The 24058-nt window shown below is 41.5% G+C and overlaps 1 protein-coding gene and 1 pseudogene across 3 annotated transcripts in view; both read right to left on the bottom strand.

Moving 5' to 3' along the window:
- Nucleotides 1-24058, bottom strand: part of Luzp1 (leucine zipper protein 1) — a 76691-nt gene that overhangs the window by 34490 nt on the left and 18143 nt on the right.
- Nucleotides 3054-4152, bottom strand: LOC148006113 (aminoacyl tRNA synthase complex-interacting multifunctional protein 1 pseudogene; annotated as a pseudogene). The gene has a single exon (XR_015621252.1). The product of XR_015621252.1 is annotated as an aminoacyl tRNA synthase complex-interacting multifunctional protein 1 pseudogene, transcript variant X2 (transcript).

The following is a 24058-nucleotide window of genomic DNA, read 5'->3' as shown; positions in this document are numbered from 1 at the left end:
ACCAGTATCCTTTTACATACATCACCATAGACTTCAAACACTCATCTCTATACTGCCAGCGACTATGCTATGCTTTTCCTAAGTTCCCTTTCATGCCTTTTCTTCCCTTTTCAAAAACCTCTAAAACCATGAGCTGATAACATGTGATCAAAAAGCAACATCCAGACCTTTACTTTCCAATTCTAATACCATGCCAGCATTTTGCCTTCCTTAGTTAGAACAGATACAGTCCCTGCTGTTCTTTATACATACACTACCCCACTCTCTTTTCACATTTCCTTTTGTCTTGTACCCATCAGCTTACAACATTCACTAGAAGATGGCTACTTGGAGTAAAGTGTTCACTCCAACGTTGGCCCTTCTCATATCGCCAGCAAAAGTGAGAGTCAGCACTTAGACATTTGGGTAACAACTTGTCAACTGCTGCAACGTCCAAATCCACGATTAGGGGATTCGTCTCAAACAGGGTCTAGCCAGCAAGGGTGCTAAAGAGCATGTGGAGTGAGCACACACACAGCATACATGAGACCATGCAGTAGTCTCTGGCAGATTAGAAAAAAAATAAACTGGGCTGGAGAGATGGCTCAGCGGTTAAGCACACTGACTGCTCTTCCAGAGGTCCTGAGTTCAATTCCCAGCAACCACATGGTGGCTCACAACCATCTGTAATGGGATTCAATGCCCTCTTCTGGTGTGTCTGAGGACAGTGTACTCACATATATAAAATAATAAATAAATAAATCTTTAAAAAAAAACAAAACAAAAAAAAGAAAAAATAAACTGGTATAAATTCAGATAATTTGAGAAGTCATGCTCTTAGAACAGAAAAATAATGTGATACAAGATGACTAGAGAGACTCACTACAATGAGATTCTACGGACAGGAAATGTTGCTTAGCAGTTAAGAACACTTGCTCTTGCAGAGGACCTGAGTTTGAGTCCCTGCAATCAACATGGAGGCTCACAACTGTCCATACATAACTCCAGTACCAGGAGACCCAAAACCCTCTTTTAACTTCTAAGAGTACACAGTGCACAGATATACATGCAGGGTAAACAGCCACATAAATAAAATAATCTAAAAAAACAAAAAAAAAAAACAAAAAAAAAATGAGATTCTAGGTTTCTAAAGCACTGTCACATTGATCCAGAGATCATATTTGGGAAATAAGATTCTAGAATTTCCTATTTAGAAAAAACAAAAACAAGAAACTCTCCTTTGATGTGTACCTAAATGTCTAATTGACTGCTAGCCTTCACAAACTCATTTTCTTCATGAACCCTGTCTTCCACTCTTGACACTGTAAACAACCCCCCTCCCAATGCCTGCCTACCTTAGCCACAGCACTACCACCCATCAAGCACAAGACTCACTCTGGACTTTCTTTGTCTTAAGAAACTGTCAAGCAGCAGGTCCTGTCAATCCTACTTCCCAGGGTTCTTGGTTCTACCCCTGTTCTCCACATTCCTTGCTACTGACTCTCACCTGCTGGTATGAGAGCCCCATTAAGCTTCTCTGCTTCCAGTTGTCCCCATATATAAACCACTCTCAAAACAGATTACATTTCCAAAATTTTACTTTTGGATCAAAACTGTAAACTATCAAGCAAACATAAAACTCCAGCTGCTTTCCATTTCACTTAATCTACAGTCTTCAGCCACAGCCTATGGGGGCCTCCAGCTCTAACCTAACTTCTGCTGTCAGGTCTTACCCTCCTCTCTTCACTCTCCATTTCGTGTATGTGCTGTATTCATTTCTATGCACTACCTGTTCCCTCTTCCTTTGTACCGCTGGCTCCTTTTAGTCACTCAAAGTTCAGCATAAATTTTACCACCTCAGTAAAGTTTGGATTAGCCAATATAAAATAATTCTCACCCTATAATATATCACCATGCTCTGTGTTCATCTCAGCACTTAAGCCGGCCTGCTATGTTTATTATTCATCTCTCCTCTCTACAAGTAACCATAACTTTTCTACCAAGTTCATCACTATATCCCCCAGTGTCTAGAACAGTGCCTGGTAGATAACAGATGGCTCTATATCCCAGAGGAGTGGTGTGGGTTGGAGACATAAAGGTATGACTCATATCCATAAAGCCAGTGGGGGTGGACAGAGATTACTCAGGGAGAATGTCTACCATGTGAAGAGAGGAGGGCATGGAAGCATAAGCATTTAATAGCCACAGAAAGGAGGATGAGCCTGTAAAAACACTAGAGAAGTGGGAGGAAGATTAGGGCAGTATTACACCACTGGAGTCAAAAGAAGGAATGAGGCGTAGCAGTTCACTAGCCAAGAAAACTACAGACAACATTTTTGTAATATTCGGTTTGGTAGAAGATACTGGTGACCTCAGTAAGGAATGTTACTGTGAAACGTAAGGGACAGAAGCCAGATGGACTGAGTGGAGAGGCAGTGAATATAGACATCTGTGGTGGTTTATATATCCTTGTTCCATGGAGTGGCACTATTAGAAAGTGCCCTTGTTGGAGTAGGTGTGTCACTGTGGGTGTGGGCCTTAAGAACCTAGTCCTAGCTGCCTTTGGAACAAGAGGCAGAACTCTAAGCTCCTTCAGCACAATGCCATGCTCCCACCTTGATGATAATGAACTGAACCTCTGAACCTGTAAGCCAGTCCAATTAAATATTCACTATATAAGAGTTGCTTTGGGGCTGGAGAGATGGCTCATCGGTTAAGAGCACTGACTGCTCTTCCTGATCAATCCTGAGTTCAATCCCAGCAACCACATGGTGGCTCACAACCATCTGTAATGGGGTCTGATGCCCTCCTTCTGGTGTGTCTGAAAACAGCTACAATGTACTCATATAAATAAAATAAATAAATCTTTAAAAAAAAAGGAAAAAAAAGAGTTGCTTTGGTCATGGTGTCTGTTCACAGCATTAAAACCCTAACCAAGACAACAGCTATGTAGAAGCATTTGTATGTGCAAAAATAAAGGTGATAAAAGGGAGAGTTCGGGGACTGGAAGGTTCTGTTTGGTTTTGTCTAAACCAAGAGGTCTCCCAAGTACTATCCTACCAGTCACAGGTATGAACTCCAAGTCTTTGTTTTTTAATGTGTAAGTGATAAACTCACTCTTCTTTATTGTTATTAAGGTTTCATCAATGTCTTTCAGTTACAGAGCACTTACTTAATTCCGCTATTGGCCATGGTTTGGGCCCTGCAAACTCCCTTCTCCTTCACCTCAAAGGGAGCTCCTTTGTATGTGGCCACACACTCATCCTTGGTGTGCAGGTAAGGTTGGATCTGCTCCCAGATCTTCTTCTTAGGGTTCAGCTCCTTGTTGAGCTCTCCAGGGAAAGCATCAAAAGTAATTCTGTCTCTAGGAACGGACCCATTGGGAGGGGCCAGAATCTCCACTTTCTCTGATGAGCCAGCACACATCACCACTGCTTGGGACAGTACTCCCCACATTTTTGCAGACTTCAGATTAAAAAGTAAAACCACCATCCAATTTTGCATCTGTTCTAGAGGAACAGGATTTACCAGTCCACTGACCACCGTTCGTGGGGCTGCTTCTCCCACATCGACCTCTTTGACATACAATGAATCTGTATCAGGCTGTTTCTTGGCAGTAACGATACAACCAATTCGAAGATCCAGGCACGATATATTGATAGGCTTATAGTTAGCATTGCTGCCGCCAACTGCTGCTTCTCCTTTTTCTCTCCTTTCTTTTCAGTCTTCTCTTTTACCATATTTTCTTCTTCTCCCCCTCCTTTGATCTGTTCTTTTGTACCAGGAGAGGTGGTGGTTGTGATACTGATGAGACTATCACACTTTCAAAAACAGCACAATTCGTCTCCAGTGAAGAACTCAATGGAACAGGTACTTGCTTCACTCCATTATGAATTTCTGCCTGAATCAGCTCTTACTTTACAGTTCTTCTATTTCTTTTTTCAGTTTAGCATTTTCAATCCAAGTGTCTTTTCTTCTCTCAAAGTTGCCTGCAAGATTGCGTTCTTCTTGAGAAGAGCAGCCTGCAGCTTGAGCTATTCAACGATCTGATCCACCTCCGCAGCCACTGCGCCAGCCTCCTCGGACAGCACCATTAGTCGCCATCTTTCCTCAGAATCGGCAGAGAACCATGAGGAGCCTCAGCCAGGGGAAGGTAAACTCCAAGTTTCAAAATGTTTTTACTCACACTCAACTTAGAATACGACTGGTTTTGGATTAATTCCTAAGTGCCTAAAAAATCAATGTACAGGTCTTTTGCTTACAACAAACATCTCATCTCTCTTATTACAATGCAAGATTAAAAAGCAGCTTTTTTTTTTCTTTTTTCTTTTTTTCAGAGCTGGGGACCGAACCCAGGGCCTTGCGCTTGCGCTCTACCACTGAGCTAAATCCCCAACCCCCCAAAAAAACAGCTTCTATATACAACCTTGGCACTATTAGGAGTGAGCTAGATTATACACTACAGGACATAAACTTTAAAAAGTTTTCTGCTTTATCCCATTTTAACGTGAAGAAAGCAACCACTGCCTTTCATTTTATAGCCTCTAGAGAACAGCCTTTTGTCTCTATTTCACTTCCCTGTTTCCTGCCAGGGCAACATACTACAGTGGAAAGAGCACACAGTCAAAAGTCAGAGGAGCTGGGTCCCAACTTTAATTCAGTTACAGAGCAATGTTGATGACTAAATTTACCCCATGTAGTTTTTCAACTGTATAGAAATCGTATGTAAACTTCACAAAACTACTGTTAAGGTCTGTAGAACAATAGACATCAAGTGCCTAGCCATGTACCACCTGGAAGTTTTCTTTACATTGATAATGTAATTAAATCTTTTGTATTTTAATTGTCAGTCCCTTTGTCTCGGTGTTATCAGCAAGTCTTTGGAAAAAGAAACTCTGAGAAACACTGGTATGGTTCTAATAGAAAGAATTTTAAAGATATACTAAGAGTGGTGGTTGGGCAAGACCACAAGTATAAGCAAGCAGCATCCAAAAGGACAGGGAGGATGCCCAAGTCAGGAACAGGCTCTTCTCCTCCCCAAGTTTCTCCCTGTACCTATGAACGTCGTTATGTGTACATGTACATTTCTGTGTGAACATATACCATGTGTGTGCAAGTATCCACAAAGGCCAGGCTGTGAACCTCTGATGTGGAAGTTGAAACAAAACTCAGGTCCTCTGAAGAGTAACGAGTGCTCTTAACTGCTGAGTCATCTCTCCAGTCCACAGATTTTTTTCTTCTTATTCTTCAATGTTCATTCTGTACCTCCCAAACCCTGGCACTGTGTGAAATATATAGTTGATAATTCTAAGACCCTGACAACCAGTTCACACTCTCAACCAATCCTGCCTCTAACCCCTGACAACTAATTGACTTACTCACATGAAACCATTCGTGATAAGAGGAAACTAGTAAGATGTGGAAACTTAAGGGTTCTTCGGAAAGTTGATTCAATGGTGTTTTGCTGGAGCAAACACATGAAGGAACATTTCATTAAAGTGGACACAGGTGTGAAAGGCTAAGGCCGACTTGTGAAGGAACATTTAGCTGAAGCAGACACAGGAGAGAGGATGTTCTGCTAAAGCAAGCACATGAAAGGACATGTGATGAAGCATTCTTTGCTAACAACATGCATGTATTGGTCTGCCTTACATTGTGTAGTTGAGCTGCATTTGTTGAGACTCCATAGACAGAAACACCAAAAAACCTCCGGTGGTGAACTACAGTTTTTTGCCACTTGAGTGGACTCGGGCTGACTGGATGCACATGCTGAGGCAAGACCCATGCTGAAGTAAGGCGCATGGAGAACACGTGATGTTTGGAGGATATAAATAGGACTCCATAGAGTGACAGACAGAGAGACAGAGAGACAGAGAGAGACAGAGACAGAGAGAGACAGACAGACAGAGAGAGAGAGACAGACAGACAGACAGACAGAGAGAGACAGACAGAGAGACAGAGAGACAGAGACAGAGAGAGACAGACAGACAAGCTGTGCAATGCTTGTGGGTCGATTATCTTCACTTCCCTGAGAGAGGCCACAGCTGAAAATTTCTGGTGTTCCTGTTAGTCCCTCCTTCTGACCCAAGCCAAGGCTGAGGCCTGGCTATCTCTGCTAGGTCATGTCACTGCTGGCTATCCTAACTCTACTGAACTGGACTATTGGTATACTCATGAAGTGTTTGTGAGTGGACTGAGCTGACGCTGCCTGTTAACTGAACTGAACTGCCAATTTCCAGACAACACAGATGGGAGTTTCTCCAAAGGACCTTCCTAAACAGGTCCACTTTGCCACCCCCACCCCCACCGTCTTTTCTTTTCTACTACCTCTGGTGGTGGTGGGCTACATGGGAGTTTAAAGCATTTAAGAACCATCATTAAAAATAAGGTTTGGAAAACAAAGTTAACACTAATATCAGTTCTCACAGGGGTGAATGAAACACTAGTACTCAGGAACGTTTGTCCTCCCCAGCATCAATTGTGTAGCAAAAAGGCAAGTACTTGTTAAGTATGGTAAGCTTTCTAAAAATGGCTCCTAGTGGTCGCTTTCCCTTTTTTGCAGACTCTACCTGGTGACTTGCAGAATTCTGATGAAGAAAATATAGTAAGAGTTATGAAATGTCATGTCTAAGGTCAAGACTTACTAGCATGTATACAACTGTACTTGTTCTCTCTCTCTCTCTCTCTCTCTCACACACACACACACACACACACACACACACGATATTTATAATTTGTTTAAAAATATAGGATGAGGGGTTGGGGGATCACAGAAAGGGAAGGAAGATGAGTGCCAATATGAATACAGGATGGGGCCAAGTGTGTGGAATTAAGATGAAAAGACTGGCCATGATTCTCCACTGTTGAAACTGGGTGGAGGAAATTCATTAAGTAGTAAGATGAGGCCTGGTTAAGGGGCACAGGCCTGTAATCCCAGGCACTTGGGAAGCTGAGGCAGGAGGACTACAAATTCAAGGCCCAGCCTAAGTTAGTGAGAGGATGACAAAGTAAGGCTTGAAAAATGGTTCAGGTGGTAAACTGCTAGGCATACAAGCATGAGGACTTGAAATCAATCCCCAGCATCCACATAAGAAGCCAGTGTAACCCAGACCCTGAAGAAGCAGACGCACATAAATAAATGTAATTGGGGCCAGGCCATATCTCATTTCCCAAGTATCCATATAGTAGTCATACTGGATCCATTGTCTCTCAACACCATTGAAAATACCAAGTTTAGTGAAACTAGCCTGTAGCCCCTGTAGCCCCTGTTCCTCAGGAGACCAAGGTAGAAAGAAAGATCACTGAGACAAGGAACCTATTGGGGGTAGGGAGTACCCAAACAGTAAAGACCAATATGTATTGTTCTTGCAGGGGACTCAAATTGAGTTTCCAACAACCACATTAGGAAGCTCACAACAGCCTGTATAGATCTCTAGCTCCAGAGGATCCAAGGGGCCTGCAAGGACACAAGTACGTGTATGTGTACACACACACACACACACACACACACACACACACACACACACACACACACACAACTCCAGGTTCAGGTTCCCTCTTTTGACCTCTGTATTCTAGGCACACATACATGCAGGCAAACACTCACACACAAATAAATATTTAGGAAAAAATCATGAGACCAACTGGGGCAACATAGCAAAATCTAGAAGAGTGGTTCTGATACACTATTAGACAGGTTTTTACCCTGATCTAATCTTTGCACCTGGTCAATGACATGGCAAGAAGGGCAAAGCATCAGAAAAGGGTAGCTCTGGATGAAAAGAACCTAGTACACCGTAAAGACTGGACTGGGTCCTTATTCTAATTGACTATAAAGATACTTTGATATCAAAGAAATCTGATTATGAATTAAGGATTTGTTTTGTTTGCGGGGTTTGTTTGTTTAGGTTTGGCTTTGGCTTTTCAAGTTCGGTTTCTCAGTGTAGCCTTGGTTATCCTGGACTAGTTCTGTAGACTAGACTGTCTTTGAAGTCACAGAGATCCACCTGCCTCTGCCTCTTGAGTGCTGGGATAAAGGTGTGTGGCAACAACAACCAGTGAAGTTCTTCATAATTTAAAAGGAAGAAAAAAGAAGGAAAAAAAAAACAGCCCAAAACACAACTAATATAATCACAAAAATGTTTAGAAGTATCAACCAAAGTAGAATAAATGACCTACCAATTTTATTCCTTGGTATATAAAACCAAGAGAAATAAGGACATATATCTACCAAGACATATATACTAGAGCAAAAATGTTCATTGCAACTTTCTCATATAGCCAAAGTGGGTGTGATCCCAAGTGTCCATCAACAGTAAAACCAGTAATTTTGGCATAGCCGTACAATTCAATATTCAATGGGATGCTGGGGGGTTGGGAGAGCCAGAACCAAAAAAAAAAAAAAATGCTTAGAGTCTGACTCTATGTGAAATTCAACAGGCAAAGCAGCAAGGCCTACTGAAGAACATCTATAAAAGCCACTCAAGAGACTGAGATAAGGTCTCTGGTTCAAGGTTCCCCAGGCTACAGAGGGTGTTCAAAGTTAACAACCTAGGCTACTTAGTGACAACTGTCTGAAAACATGTAAAGAGTAACAAAAGTGCTGACAGGTATACTCAGTGACACACGGCACTAGCATGCTCAAGGCCACAGGTTCAACCCTAGCACTTCAACAACAAAGACAAAGCTAGGTAACAAAGAGTGCAGTACCCAAGAGGCCCTACAGCTGGACTACAAACACACCAAGACCCCATCTCAACAAACACAACAAACCCACATGGGGATACACACCTATGATCTCAGCACTTAGGAAGGAAGCAGGAGAAACTAAAGTTCAAGGCACAGTAAGTTGGAGCCCAGTTTGACTACAAGATACCCTGTCTCAAAAGAAACATAAAAATTAATTAATTAATTTAATCAATGCCAGGTTACTGAGGGAGCCAGTGATGATGACGAAGAATTATGAGGAAATCAGTGTTCTGGAATTCTGGAAATAGTCTGTGTTTTGATCTGCTATGTATCTTAATATAAGTCATTTTTATATTATATACACATAAAATGTATTGAGCAATTTGTGCGTACTACTACAGATATATAATATAATCATAAAAATAACAAATATGAAAATAAAATCAAAACCTTAGATATTGGTATTTTGTAAAAGTCATATAAGCAATTCTAATATATAGTTAGTGCTAGGAGCTCTCCATGTCAAAAAACTCAAATTTGTGATTCCCTGGTCTTCTATTACAATATTAACTGTGACGGGGAGAAAATAAAAGATGAAAAGATGGGAAGGGGGTGGCAGAATGAGAAGGGAAGGGCTTAACTGAAAAAGGAAACAGTCCAGGGCAAAGAGAAAAACAAAAGTCAGTTCTGATGAAAATAAGGACACAGCAGTGGTGAGGCAAACCTCATCTTAGTTCAGCTTTGCAACTAAACATTGGCTGTGACCGCTTAGGCAAACTGCCCCATTCCTCTCAGGATTTCTTACGGCTTTAGTTAACAGGAATCCAGTAGGAACCAGCTCTCTTGACAGATCCTAGATTTATTTAGTATTGTAAGCGCCTCCTTATTTATTTCCTGTTCCAAACCCGACTCTTACTCTCTGAATAATATACCTTCTAGCTATTCAGACAAAATCACTTGAGCCAAGAATTCAAAACTTGCCTGGCCAACATACCAAGACCCTGTTTCAGAAAACAAAACAAAAGAAATAATATACCGCCCTACTGCCCATTGCTTACACAGTATTTCATGGTTCAGATGACCTACACTCACACACACGCTCAGTCCTCAAAAAATCCTCTCAGATTACAAGACTATCAAATCTATTTTGTATATTAAAAGAAAAAAAAACTGAGGCTCAACTTTTAAATAATTTCCTAGTGGGGTGGGGGTTAAGAGCACTGACTGCTCTTCCAGAGGTCCTGAGTTCAATTCCCAGCAACTGCATGGTGGCTCAAAACCATCTGTAATGGGATCTGATGCCCTCTTCTGGTGTGTCTGAGGACAGCTACAGTGTACTCATAGAATAAATACATAATTTTTTTTTTAAAAGAAAAGAGAAAAAATTATTTTGCTGGCCTGAGGTAAGCTGAGACAACTAAAGAAGGGTTTCACTGCAGCCTCGTCAGGACCAGGAGAGAGAAATGTATCACCGCTGCCACCCCTCTGGCCTCCCAAACAGAGTAACCCTCTCACTGCGACTGCAAGCTTTTCTTGCTCCCCTAAGTATCAGTTTCACTAGTTATTTTTTGTTTTAACTTTTTATTGATTCATTCACCCCAGTCCTGCTCATCTCCCTGTCCCCTCATATCCACCCGTCACTCTTGCAACCTCTCCCCAACAAAATAAATACACATAAGCAGAGGAAAACATCTCATCGCAGAAGCTGTAGTGTGTCAGTGTGTCCCACAGTACATCCCTCTGTCCACACACCTTCACTGCAAATGTGCACTGCAGTGAGTCATGGGTCTGGTTCTAAACCTCTGGCTTCTGTGTGACACCATCCTTATTGGCAGTTCACCAGGCCTTCTCTCGGTTACCTGCTGTTGCCCTGTGTCATGGAGATCAGCAGCACTGGTCTTTTCACACATCCCAGTCATTCTCAGATGATACAGATTTGGGGCTGGGCCAACTCAGGGCCCTGGATCTGGGCCTAGGTGGAAGCTGAGCTGGTCAGTGTACCAAGTCTCCCTCATCAGAGCCACCAGGGCAAATTCTCTAGCACTGCTCAGGCTAGGCCACCCAATGCTGCCATTGGCAGAAGACAGGGTCAGCTCTCCTGCTCTCATCCCCTGGGGGCTGCTTACCAACACCCACACACCTCCTGAGCCAGCTCCACCGTGCTGCCCAGTCAGGCGCCTGGCCTACTCTCCCAAGTGCTGCAGCTGGCCAGGGCCAGGGCCAGCTCACCTGTTCTCACAATGGAGGATTGGGGGTGGGGGGCTCCCTCCCTCGATCCTACCCTAAGGGATGGCTCACCTGCACCTCTTGACAAGAGCCAGCACTACTATGCTACCTGCACAGGCGAGGAGCCAGCTATTTCATTACGGTTTTGTTTAGTTGTTTTTGTTACTTTTGTGATAAGACACTGAATGTAGGACAGTGCACATGCTAGGCAAATGCTCTACCACTAAGCCACAATCCCAGCCATCATTTGTACAGTTTTAAGAGAAAAAAAATGACAGTTCAAGAAGAAAAATCTCCAAGACTTAAAACAGCCATACTCAAAAGCTTCTATTATGTATAAAGCTAGAGAAATCAGGGCAAGACATGTTCTAACAGGAAGGTACACTCCCACCAGCCCTCAGTAAGTCAACTGTTGAGAGGACACTTCTTTTATTTAAGTCTACTGTTTTCTCCTGACCATTCAAGCTTCTTCAAAGAGTGGAAATGATATCTTCAAGAGTCTACATTCTTGCCTGTACCATAAAGTACCTAAATCAAAACTAAGCCACAAACCACATCTTTCTGACTTGATAATTTAAATAGTGTTTTCCAAATTTTAAAATTAAAATTGGTTTAAGTACTTAGCCAGATATTTTTCAATGAATAACATAAGAAACACTAAGGAAAAAAGACAATCAAGAGTGCTAACACCTACATTGGGCACATCCATTTAAATAGCACTCAATGGAAGTGTGGCACATGAATGATAACTGGGAACTTAAAATCCATTAAAAACCACTTGTGGGAAATAAAATATCTAGGACAAGAACCAAGAGACTGGGCAACTGGGTCAAACAAACTAGGTTCTAAAACAGTTTTACCAAAATATGCCTAGCATGCATAGGCTTTACACACCATACCCAGCACCTATGGCAGCCAGTGCAGCCCAGTGAATACAATGGAACAGAGCACAGCGTACTTGTTCTCTCCTCAGGCCAGCACCTGAACCAGCAGCAGCTCACCTTTGTCATCCATGACACCCCCTAGCAATGCCCCAAGCCCAGTCACAGCACCACAGGAGTTAAGCCAAGCAGTACTCAAACTCAGGAGGAAACGAGTGTGCCACCTGACACTTCTCTGGCACATAAGCCGATTAGTTTGAGTTACAAACATGACTGCAAGATTCCAGTATGATGATGAAACTACTTTTTCTACAAACTAAAAATAACTTCATCAAAACAGAAGCATTCTCCAAGTATTTCTGCCATGTCAGCAACCCCAAATTCTATTTGCCCAAATAATTTATCTATAGAGATAGTGTTACTGAATCTACGAATCCACATTTCCCCTACTGCTCATCCTAATGCTAGCCTGTGAGCAGAACAACAGTCTTACATGCCTTCCCTCCTCTTGCCTTTTAAGTTTATCTCCCATTAACCAACTGTACCAAGCTGTGGCTCATGCCTTGTGTGGAGTCACAACTGGAAGAGCTGAGCTATAGCCAACCAGAATGAAGTGCCAAGGAAAACTGAAAGACAAGACAGGGCATGATCAGAAGTCAGCTAAATGTTTTCTATTAAGAAAGGAATGGAAAGCACTCCACCCACCTAGAAGAATACAGAGCAAAAGCAGTGTCCAGCATAGAGCCAGAGTGTCCTATATAACTTTAGAACACAGCCATTATGTTTATTCTAGAGTCGATGTATCCAAGTAGCTCTGGTGTTCTACAAGAAGCATGAAGCTATCCCGAGTTGAAGTGATTTGGGTGTTGAAAATAAACTCCCATAGTTAAAGCCAAACAAGTTTGAATTGCAGATTTTCCCAATCACACACAGGGAGGCTCTACTGAGAAGCAGTAATTACAGGGAACTAGAAAGCCATGCTCTTTGTATCTCAGGCTCAGTGGGAAGTCACCACTCCTTCCCAAAGCAAAAGCTGCTAGACTTCCTTGTTCTTTGCAACTGGCATCAGAAAAAATGCCAGAATGCTGTGCCACCCTATAAAGACCCAACAAGGTATTTGTTACTACAACAGTCACTTGGGACATACATTAATGCACTTCCTACAGATCCAAGTTTAGAGTAGTCTTTTCACATCTTTTTGTTGTTATTTTTATGGTGTTTGTTTCTGCTTTTGTTTTGTTTTAAACAGGATCTCATATAGCTCAAGCAAGCCTCAGACTCACTATGAAGTCAAGACTGACCTGAACTTCTAATCCTCCTGCCTCTCCTCAAGTGTTGGGATTACAGTGTGCATGCCATATCCAGTTTATGTTATGTTATGTTGGGATAAATCCAGGGCCACGTTAATATTAGGCAAGCTCTCTACTGACTGAGCTACAATCTTAGCCCCTGTGGCTCTTTTAACATTTTACCATCTCTTTAAAAAGCAAAACTAAAACTAGATTAGCTATAAAATTTATACTCTTGGAAAAATTTCCAAAAAAGTTATCTTAGCCTGAGACCACCCAAGAAGCATAATGCAGAATCTGCAGAGCCATGGAGGCCAGAGAATGAATGGTATAGAAACTGAAAGCTTGTACTAGTTTATTCTGAGAACCCTCAAACGGTACCTGGAATATGAGACTACTTCAGAAAGCAAAATATGGTCTTATTGGCCTCACTCATTTGTTGGCTAAACTCTAGGCAGTTACTTTCCTGCTTTTGATGGTGACCACCTTCAACAAAGTAAATCTAGGGACCATCCTAGAGAAGCACTCTGCCACCTGACTTTTCAGTACTCTATGGTAATACAGTTTTCTCCCCAGCTGAACTAACTACAACAGAAGTTTAAAGATCCAACCTACAGCTGTTTTCAAAGAACTTACATTCCACAAGAATGACCTGGCTCCTACTGTATGAGAAGCCAAACACAATGCTGGGAACACCAATGTGAGAGCTGCAAGTTTCAACAATACCACAACAAAGATTGCTACATTCTGTCCTGCAATGGGCCTGCCCAGACGTAACTAACATCAACTACGTGTCCTGGAGTTAGGGTTACTATTGCTGTCATGGAACCCCATGGCCAAAGCAATCTGGGGAAGAAAGGGTTTATTCAGCTAACACTTCTACATTTCTGTTCATCACTGAAGGAAGTCAGGACAAGAACTCAAAAAGGGCAGGAACCTGGGGGCAAGAGCTGATGAAGGGGCCATGGAGTAGTGCTGGTCACTGGCTTGCTCCTCATAGTATGTTTGGCCTGCTTTCTTATAGAATTCAGGACCACCAGCACAGAGATGGCACCGCTTACAATGGGCTATGCCTTTTCTCCATCGATCACTAAAAAAATGCCTTCCAGCCAGATCTTACAGAGGCATTTTCTCCTTTCAGATGACTCTAGCTGTGTCGAGCTGACACATAACTAGCCAGCACACCATGTATTTGTCTTTAGTCATCTGTGACCAGAAATACCCTACAAGCACACACTAAGGCCTTTCTATGTATCACTTTATTCCTCAAAATGATCCTGGGACTGGAGAGACAGCTCGGTGATTAAGAGTGTGTACTCTTCCAGAGTCCAGCTCACAACCAACTGTAACTCCAGCTCCAAAGGATGACCCCTCCTCTGGTCTCCACGGGTACCTGTACTTACATACACATACCCACCCACAGACAGGCAGGCAGGCAAGTATGTGTGCATGCACACACATACACACACACAGAAATAAATAAAAATTCTGACCAGGTATAGTGTAGGGCATACCTTTAATCCCAGCACTCAGGAAGCAGAGATAGATAGGTGGATTTCTGTGAATTTGAGACCAACATGGCCTATGTAATGAGTTTGAGGCTAGTCTGGGTTACATAGAAACCCTGTCTTTAAAAAAAAAAAAGTTTGATAATACTCTCCTCGTTTTAGAGACCAGAAAATCAAACCTCTAAGAGGTTTAACAATTTGCAACTAGTAACATGGCTGAGATTCGAGTTCAGATTGGAATTTAAATTTTCGCTTCTTTTTACTTAAATATTTTAACCACCAAACTACTCTCCTTCCCACTAAGACTGGCAGAAGAAGACACCTAACGAACGTTCATTGAATCAGTCATGACCGCTTCAATACAAACTCAGAGTGGTGTTTTGGACCAGACTTCAGTTCTATTTTACTTTTGGGTGATGAGGAGTAGAGAAAAGCCCAGCTACCTGGGCTGCACCATGAAACTTCTCAAAAAATGAAACAAGGAAAAGGAAGAAAGGAAAGGAAGAGGGAGGGAGGGAGATAAGACTCAAACTCACAAAACTCTCTTTAAATAGTAAGAAGTAAGAGAAAACAGCTTCCAAAATTGGACTTAACATAATCCATTATTACGAAAACGGGAGGGAGTGTTTTGTGATGGCTTTGTTGCTTGAGATACAGTCTGAATGTTACTCAGGATGGCCCTGAACTTATGAACTTAAGCAATCCTGCCACCTCAATGTCCTCAGTGCTGGGAGGTAGAGGTATATGCCACCAAGCCAGAGGGGAATTTGGCTATAAATTAAGCCAATCTAGGTATTGTACTAAAAGGGAGATATAAAATAAAACCTAGGTCTAAATTATTAAATAGTGATAAATTCTCTTACTTTTCCATCTAACAATAGCACCCTAAAATTCAAATTTGACAATACCCCCCCAAAAAAACCCACCATTACAGATAGCATTATGTGAACATAGCAAGTGTGCACTGTTCTACTGATAGTAGAACAAAAGCCTAATACACCACAAAGGCCCTCATTACAGCCTCACCACAGTGGAAATACTGACATAAGATTCTTAAATTCCAACAGTTTGTCCTTCAGAAAGGATATGGTTTACTTATCAACTTTTTTTGGTCAATAATACCTCTCTAACAGCACCACAGGGTCTCTTGATAGTCAAGACTAGGATATAGATCTAATCATATACTGTTTTATTTTAAGCAGCATTTTCAACAACAGCCTTACCACATACTGGGGAGGGAAGACGAGGGGGACTACATTCCTCTATAACCAGACAATAATTCCCTTTCATGTTACGGTTTTACCCACTTGAGACATCTGTTGCCAGCTCTATTAAATCAAATTTGGGGGATTCTCCTTAGGGGGAGTCAACAAACACTATCAGCATATGCCTAGTGCTGGGCTTATTCTTCTATAGCAAATTATAAAAAAGCCAGCCAGTCATAAAGACATTCAATAATCCCAAATTTAAGACAGCACTGGAAAATGCCTCCTACCCGCCAAATTATCTCTTTACCACTTGCTTTGACTCTCTGGATGATGAGGATTTAAAATGGATCCGTCAGCATGTTGGTGGCTCCTGTACCAGCATGGGCTCCAGAAGCACTTGCACCTCCTGTGAGGAAGCTGCTGCTCCTACAACCACGTGCCCTGGGCTACATCTGCACTAGAGCATCCTGCAGCTGATGGGGGAAAGCCCTGCTCCAGCAAACAAACAGCAACTGCTTTCTTTCCCAAATAATTTGTAAACTCTACAAAGATAAAGACTCTTAGTGACACTATCATCCATGTGCACATACCACACACACACACACACACACACACACACACACACACACACACACACACAATTAAAATAACAGAAATAAATTTTAGAAAAAAAAGATAAGTTCATCACAGCTACCAAAGTAATAACTCATTCTGGCAATGATTATCAATGGACACTAAAATCATTTGGTTAAGAACAGAATATTCATATTCATGTGGTTTTTTTAATGTTATATATGTAGAGATATATTAACCATATAAAACTTAAAACAAAACCTTGAAACCAGGCTGGAGAGACAACTCAGTGGTTAAGAGCACTGGCTGCTTTTCTAGAGGACTCGAGTTCAATTCCCAGCACCCACGTGGCAGTTACAGCCATCTGTAACTCCAGTCCCAGGGATCTGACGCCCTCACAGACAGAGATATGCAGGCAAAATACCAGCATCCATAAAAGAAAAAAGTTTTAAAAAACTTTTTTGAAGAATAGCAGTGGCACACACCTTTGATCCCAACACTCAGGAGGTAGAGGCAGGTGGATCTCTGTGAGTTTGAGTCCAGCCTGGTCTACAGGACACCCAGGACTACAATGAGAAACCCCATCTCCAAAAACCAAAAGGAAAAAAAGAAAACCTTTAAAAACATGCTTTAGTTTTAATAACGTTAAATAGAAATAACAAATTTTAACAAAAATAACTTTTCCAAAGCACAAAATCTGATGAAAAGAGTAAACTGGGTCTCCCTGCAGGTCTAGGGCCCGTTTTGGTTTTGCTGTAGCTGTCTAAAACCTACTTTTCTATGCACTCACTTTAACACAGTGTTGTTCTGTTTGAAGTGGATAAAGAAATACCCTATTTCTCAAAGTGTGTGTACTTTAAGGCATTTTAATAACCTTTTAGAATAATTGAGATATTTTTCTTTGCTATTGTACCAGAATTTGACAGGTAGAAGTTTTTAAAGTTAACTATAATGTAGATTCCTAAATCTAATAATAGACTTTTAAAACTGTTATATAAAATTCTTTGACCAGTTTTTCAGTTTGAATGAATCTTTTACCTTTGTAAATGCCCACACTGGTCATCTAAAAATGGTGCTTCTCTAAGGTGACAGACAGCAAACAAACAAACAACTTTCACAGTGTATTCCATTGTCAGTATCAAAAAATACTGTTAATATATTGCCAATGTCATTTAAAAACAAGTCTAAGTTGGATATACTGCCAAACTCCAAGAAATAAAAGTCACCTTTAATTCTAATTTTTCCTTGGAAAAACCATATCCCTGAAAATAAATACCATCAGTTTTCTTTACGGTGACAAGCTACATTTCACTTATTTTCAAGATGATGTTAACCAAAGGCCTAAGTCTGAACTTAGTTTAACTATCAATCATCCTTTCAAAAGGAACTGGTGCTTCCTGAAAAGACAATGTTACCTCAGCTAGTAACTCAAACCAGTGCGGCAATGCTCTTCTTCATGTATTAATTAAACATGGGCACAAAGACTTCACATACGCTTCCCATCATACTAAATACATGTACTCAAGGATCAATATAATAATAAACCTGATGTTTTTAGTGCTTCATCAAGAACATTTGAAAGTAAAACTAGTGTTCTTGCTTTTCAACATGTGTGATGAGCATAATTCTCACCAACACAATTAAATGCTGCTTTCTTGATGTGGGCTAAGGCATAGGCAACGTTATTGGCCATTAGCTTTTGTAACACTAGTACAAATATTAATGTATTGGCATTAATAAAAGTTTTTTGTTATCCCTTTTGGGACCTTAAGGATTCCACAAACCCGTGAGAACTACTAACATGTATGAAAGGGTTATGAACATTCTACTATTTATCCAACTGCTTCACTTTAGAAGCTTCAAGATATATGATTGGAGGCCATGTTAATATATGATTGTGGTAAGTCTGAGGCCAGCCTGAGTAAGCTAAATAGGAAGATTTTGCCAACAGACAGGAAGGGAGAAAGGAAGAAAACAAGCTAGCTAAATATCATTAGTAAAAAAGTAAATGCAATCAAAACCACTTTACCTCCACTAGTGTGGCTATAAAAAAGACATGCATTAGACAATACGGAAAAAATGGAAATCCATGTACTATTAGGATGTGAAATAAAAATGCTAAAAACACCAGGAAGGTTGGCAGCAGGTCCTCAAAACACTAAGTAGAGGGACTGCATGACCCTGTATCTCTCTACTCTAGGTATTTACCCAAGAGATGGAAAGTTCCTAACAGACAAAAAGTAAGAACAACCCAAATGAACGAGAAACAAAATTGGAATTTTCAACAGGCATGCCTATGATCTCAGAACCCAGGAAAGAGAGATGGGAGGATTACAAATTTGAGGTTGGCATAATTACATAGTTCTAGGTCAATTAGTGCTATACTGTATAGCAAGATTCTGTCCAAAGTGTGTGTGGGGGGAAGGTGGGGGGTGGACAACACTCTAAAAGGAAGTACCAACACATACTGCAACATGAAAGAAAACCTTTTAAACCGCTAGAGTAGTGTCGAGTTCAGTGGCCCACCCTTGTAAACCCAGTACTAGGAGGTAAAGGGAAAGAGGATCAGGAGCCCAAGGTCATCTTCAGCCACAAATCAAGTTTTAAGACCAGCGTGGGCTACATAAGACCCTATCACAAACCAACTAAAATTTTAAAACACCCAAAATTAAAAGAAGACTTAGTAAAAGAGGTCAGACACTATCAAGCCTGAGTTGAAAGAAGGAAAAGGAGCAGACGCTGATATGAAATGTCCAATGTAGGCAAAATCCACGGGGACAGAAAGTATTTATAATTCAACAGTGAGACCCAGAATAGAGACTGGCCGCTAGCGGGCATGTGATTTCCTTTTCAGGTGATAAAAATTTTCTGAAATTAAACAGTAGTAACAGTTGCACAACTCTGAGAATATACTTTAAAAGGCCACCGCAACAAGGCCTGCTCTAGCTGCTGAGAAGGCAGGAAGATTCCAAATTCAAGTCCTACTTGGGCTATAGAGTAATCTGGGGTCAGACAAGATTGTACCTCAAGAAGAAGAAAAGGGGATGTAGCTCAATGGTAGAACACTTGCCTAGCATGAAGCCCTCAATTTGATACCTGGCACAAGAGGACTGGAGGAGTGGAAAAAGAAGAAAAGAAAGGGAGTTGGGGAGGATAAGGGAAAAGCTAGGCACTGTAGCATGTACCTTTAAACCTAGCACTCAGGAGGCACAAGTGGCAGGCAGATCTCTGAATTTCAGGCCAGCCTAGTTTACTGAGCAAGATTGGGACAGCCAGAGTCACATAGTGAGATCCTGTCTCAAGGGGAGGAAGAACAAAAAAAAAAAAAAAAAACAAACAAACAAGCCAGGCATAGTGACATGGGTAGCACCCTGCACCTTCAATCTCAGCACTTGCAAAGCAGAAACATCCAAGGATCCAAGTTCCAAAACAGCTAGACTACACAGAGACCCTGTCTCAAAAGAAGAGGATGAGGAAAAAAGAGGCAGGAAGAGGGGGAAAGAAAGCAGGCTACTCCACCTTGCTGAGGGAGATCTGGCCCCAAAGGCCTGAGAGTGGGAGAGCATGCCCAGTACCTTGCCAGGGAGCACAGTAGAGCTGACCCTGGTGGTGGGGAGTACAGGTGAGCCAGTCTCAAGGTGGTATGAGGGAGAGATGCCCTCCTTCTTCCTCTTTCTCTTCTTCCTCCTCCTCCTCCCTCTTTTCCCCTACCCCCCCCCCCAAGGTCATGATAGCCAGAAAGCTGGCCCTATTCCTCACCGGCTGCAAAACTAAAGAGAGCAGCCCTGCACCCAACCTGTACAGAACAGCAGAGTTGGCCCTAGTGGTGAAGGTGTAGGCAAGCCCCAAACCAGCTTCTGCACTGGGTGAACTAGACAGAGTCCTGGAACGAACTTGCCCTGGTGGTGCAGGCAAGGAAGACTAGTGGACTGACCAACTCAGCTACCTCCCAGGCCCAGATCCGAGGCTTTAAGTTGGTCCATCCCAACATGTATCTCATGAACTGCTAGAGCACGTGATCAGGCTGGTCCTGCAGATTCTAAGTTGCAGGATCTCTATGACAAAAGACAACAGGATATTGGAGAGGAATGCCTGTGAGGATATAGTATTGATAGTGTAGCAGAGTCAAAGGCCTCAAAACAGACCAATGACTCACTGCAATGAATGTTTGCAAGTAAAGATGTATGGACAAAAGGGTATACTGTGTGACACGCTCTGACACATTACAGCTTCCAAGACAAGATGGTTGGGAGAAAGGGGGTTGTTTTTTGTTTTAATTCTTTCTTTTCCTTTGGCTCAGAAATCGCAAGGATAAGAAGGGACAGGGCGATGAGTGGGATTGGGGCGCATTATATGAAATTCACAAAGAGTCAATAAAAAGCTTTAAAATAAAAACGCAGGCTAAGCTAGTCATCAAGAGCAAGCCAGTAAACAGCACTCCTCCATGGTCTTTGAATCAGCTCCTGCCTCTAGGTTCCCATCCAGTTCCTGCCTTGACCCCCTCAGTGGGCTGTGGTTTAAGATGGGGGTGAAGGCTCCTCTCCAAGTTATTTGCTCATGGGTTTCATTGCAGCACAGAAACTCTAAACAAGACATTTTGTTTCTTAAAAACACTAGAGGCCACACTATATTATTTCAGCTGGGCAGAAGTGCTGAGCTCTTTTTTTTTAACCATAAAATATGCTATAGTGAGCTGGACAGTGGTGGCTCATGCTTTTAATCCCAGCACTAGGGAGGCAGAGGCAGGCAGATCTCTGAGTTCCAGGCCAGCCGGGGCTACACAGAGAAACCGTCTTGGGAAAAAGTGCCATGGTGGATAAAAACCCATGTGTGCCAATCTACTTGTCTCTCTACATTCATTTAATTTTACATTATACCTGACACAAATACAATACACCAATTTTAACACGAAATTCAACATCTGAAAATTCATTAAATTAAAGTTCACATGACTATACCCATGATCTCTGCTGGAGATCATAAACTTATTACCATATTTAATTCTGCCAACAACCATAAGAACCAGGTAAAGGTAGGATTCTGGTTTGCAGGTCAGAAAATGGGTTCAAGAAAGCTAAAATTTCAGATTGGGGATTTAGCTCAGTGGTAGAGTGCTTGCCTAGCAAGCGCAAGGCCCTGGGTTCGGTCCCCAGCTCCGAAAAAAAAGAAAAGAAAAAAAAAAGAAAGCTAAAATTTCCCTTAAAATTTGGCATTAAAAAGCAAAACTGAGATTAAATCCAGAGCTCCCAACACTAAAGCTATGTCTTCCACTAAATATATTTCACCTGCCCTCAATTATTGTCAACCTAATCCAATGTGTTTTGATTCTTACACACCCTAGTGTGTAGACTACTTATAAACACATACATCTCCTGAAGACATTGTACAGGACACAAGAGACGGCTCCAGCTGGACAAGCCCTAGAACTCTCCTCAGGCTTTACAAGGGCACCTGAGAGGGACCGAGCAGAACAAAGAAGGAAGGAAAGAAAGAGAGGGACAAAGAGAAAGAGAAGAGGAGGAAGAAAGGAAAGAGTAGGAAGGAGAGGCAGTGGGAGGGCAGGCTTAGAAGTTCTTGGATCCTATAGTTCAAAGGGGCTGCAAAAAAGTGACAAGAGTGGGATTCAGTTCAAGCCATCCAGGAGTTAACAAGAAACACACAACAGCATTCTAGTAGTAAGTAGTGCTCATCTCCCACTCATTTTACCCCTTTCTCCAGGTAAGCTGTTTTCCCAGTTCCCAGAAAATTCAAAATCCTTCAAATGCTCCTTCACAGTTCACTATAATAATAGGACATAGGAATAACACAACATCTTCCCCACACCTCCTAAGAAAGTAGGAAAAAAATCAAATAGCAAGAATAGCCAGGAATGATCTTCCCTCTCATTCAAAATTGCACAAATTAAAAATTGGGGACCTAGCTCTGTTAGTAGAGTGCCAACATAGCACCCATAAAGCCCTGTACCATTCTCTACAGTACATAAACTGAGCATAGTGGCACATGTGTACTTGGCACATAAGTAGAGGTAGAAGGATCAGAAGTTCAAGGTCATCTTCTACCAGCCTGAAGGGGGAAGGGGAAGGGGCAGTAATAAATTATTCTTGCTTATTACAAGAGAACTACCTACTACAGAACTCATTCCAAACCTCCCCCAGCCAACATTCAGAGTTTAAGAATCATTTAAATTTTATTCCTTTTCATTTTGTTCTTCTTCATTGATTTTATTGATTGATTGATTGATTGATTTTGCAAAATAGGACTAAATAGAATCTAGACCCTATCTCTTTCACAGAATGCTAAAGTACTCTGAAAGCAAAAAAGCATAAAGTAATAACTCTAATATTTACTCTTTACTGCATGGCATTCTAAACCTTTGCATAAACATGTTAATTCCTCACACTAAGCCTATGAGACAGATACTGCTGTCCTTTTTCCAATAAATAAACTATGGTCCAGAGAAATGTAAATCTTTTTCCAAGTTTACACAAATATTACTTGGCAAAGCTGGAATTCAAACTCAACCCATCAGGTTAATACATTTGGGTATGCTACTAAATTAATACACATGTGATGTATATCATGTTAGAATATTATGGCACATGGATTCAAGCTAATAACCTAATTAAACGTCCAACCGATATTTGATATCTATGCTTTATTTTCTAGCCCAGATTGGTCTAGAATTTGAATGGAGTCTAGACTAGCTTCAAACTCACTGCTATCCTCCTGTATCAGCTTCCCAAGTACTATTTCACAGGGATGAGCCACCATGCCTAGATAAATTCTACTTTATTCTCACTACCCTATACCAACACTGCAAGACAGCATTTCAAAATAAAAACATGATTAAATATGGCAGGTCACTTACTCCTATAATCCCAGCACTCAGGAAGCTAAAAAAGCAGGAGGATTGAAAAACTGAACTGAAAAAATAAAGATAAATTTAATGGGTCTGCCAGATGGTTTAACGGGTAAAGGCATTTGCCACCAGGCCTTATGACCTGAGTCCAATACACAGAATCCACATAGTGGAAGGAAAAGAACCAACGCCCATAAGTAGTCCTCTGATTTCCACTCACACACAATATATATAGACATATTTTAAATATATATGGCATTGATTAAGGTATTTTTATAACTAAACATATAGTATTTAGAAATTTGAAATGCACTTTTAAAAAACATATATCTCTTGGGGTTGGGGATTTAGCTCAGTGGTAGAGCGCTTGCCTAGGAAGCGCAAGGCCCTGGGTTCGGTCCCCAGCTCCAAGAAAAAAAAAAAAAGAGCACATACTACCTTTACAGAGACCTGAGGTCTAGGTCCCAGCATCCACATCAGATGGCTCACTACCACCTCTAACTTCAGCTCCAGGGACCCAAAGCCTTCTTCTGATCTCCAAGGATATGCGCATTCATGTGTACACACTGACACAGATAAATACACAGATTGTTTTTAAATAACTCTTTTTAAGCTGAGGATCTAGCTCAGTGGTAAGAATACTTACCTAGCACCTGTGAGCCCTAGGTCCAATCGTTAAGATCACAAATAACAATAAATGGAACAAATATAAACAAAACCTTTTATTTCCAGATTAACCCCAGGGCAATTGTAAATAACCTAATAAACTTTCTTAAGGGGAGCTGGGGGGGCGGGGTTGGGGATTTAGCTCAGTGGTAGAGCGCTGGCCCTGGGTTCGGTCCCCAGC

This window comes from Rattus norvegicus, chromosome 5, assembly GCF_021556685.1.
Source record: "Rattus norvegicus strain SHRSP/BbbUtx chromosome 5, alternate assembly SHRSP_T2T, whole genome shotgun sequence".
In the NCBI taxonomy this organism is placed as follows: Eukaryota; Metazoa; Chordata; class Mammalia; order Rodentia; family Muridae; genus Rattus; species Rattus norvegicus.
The sequence above is the reverse complement of the archived record's forward strand: the minus strand, read 5'-3'. Positions and strand labels throughout refer to the sequence as shown.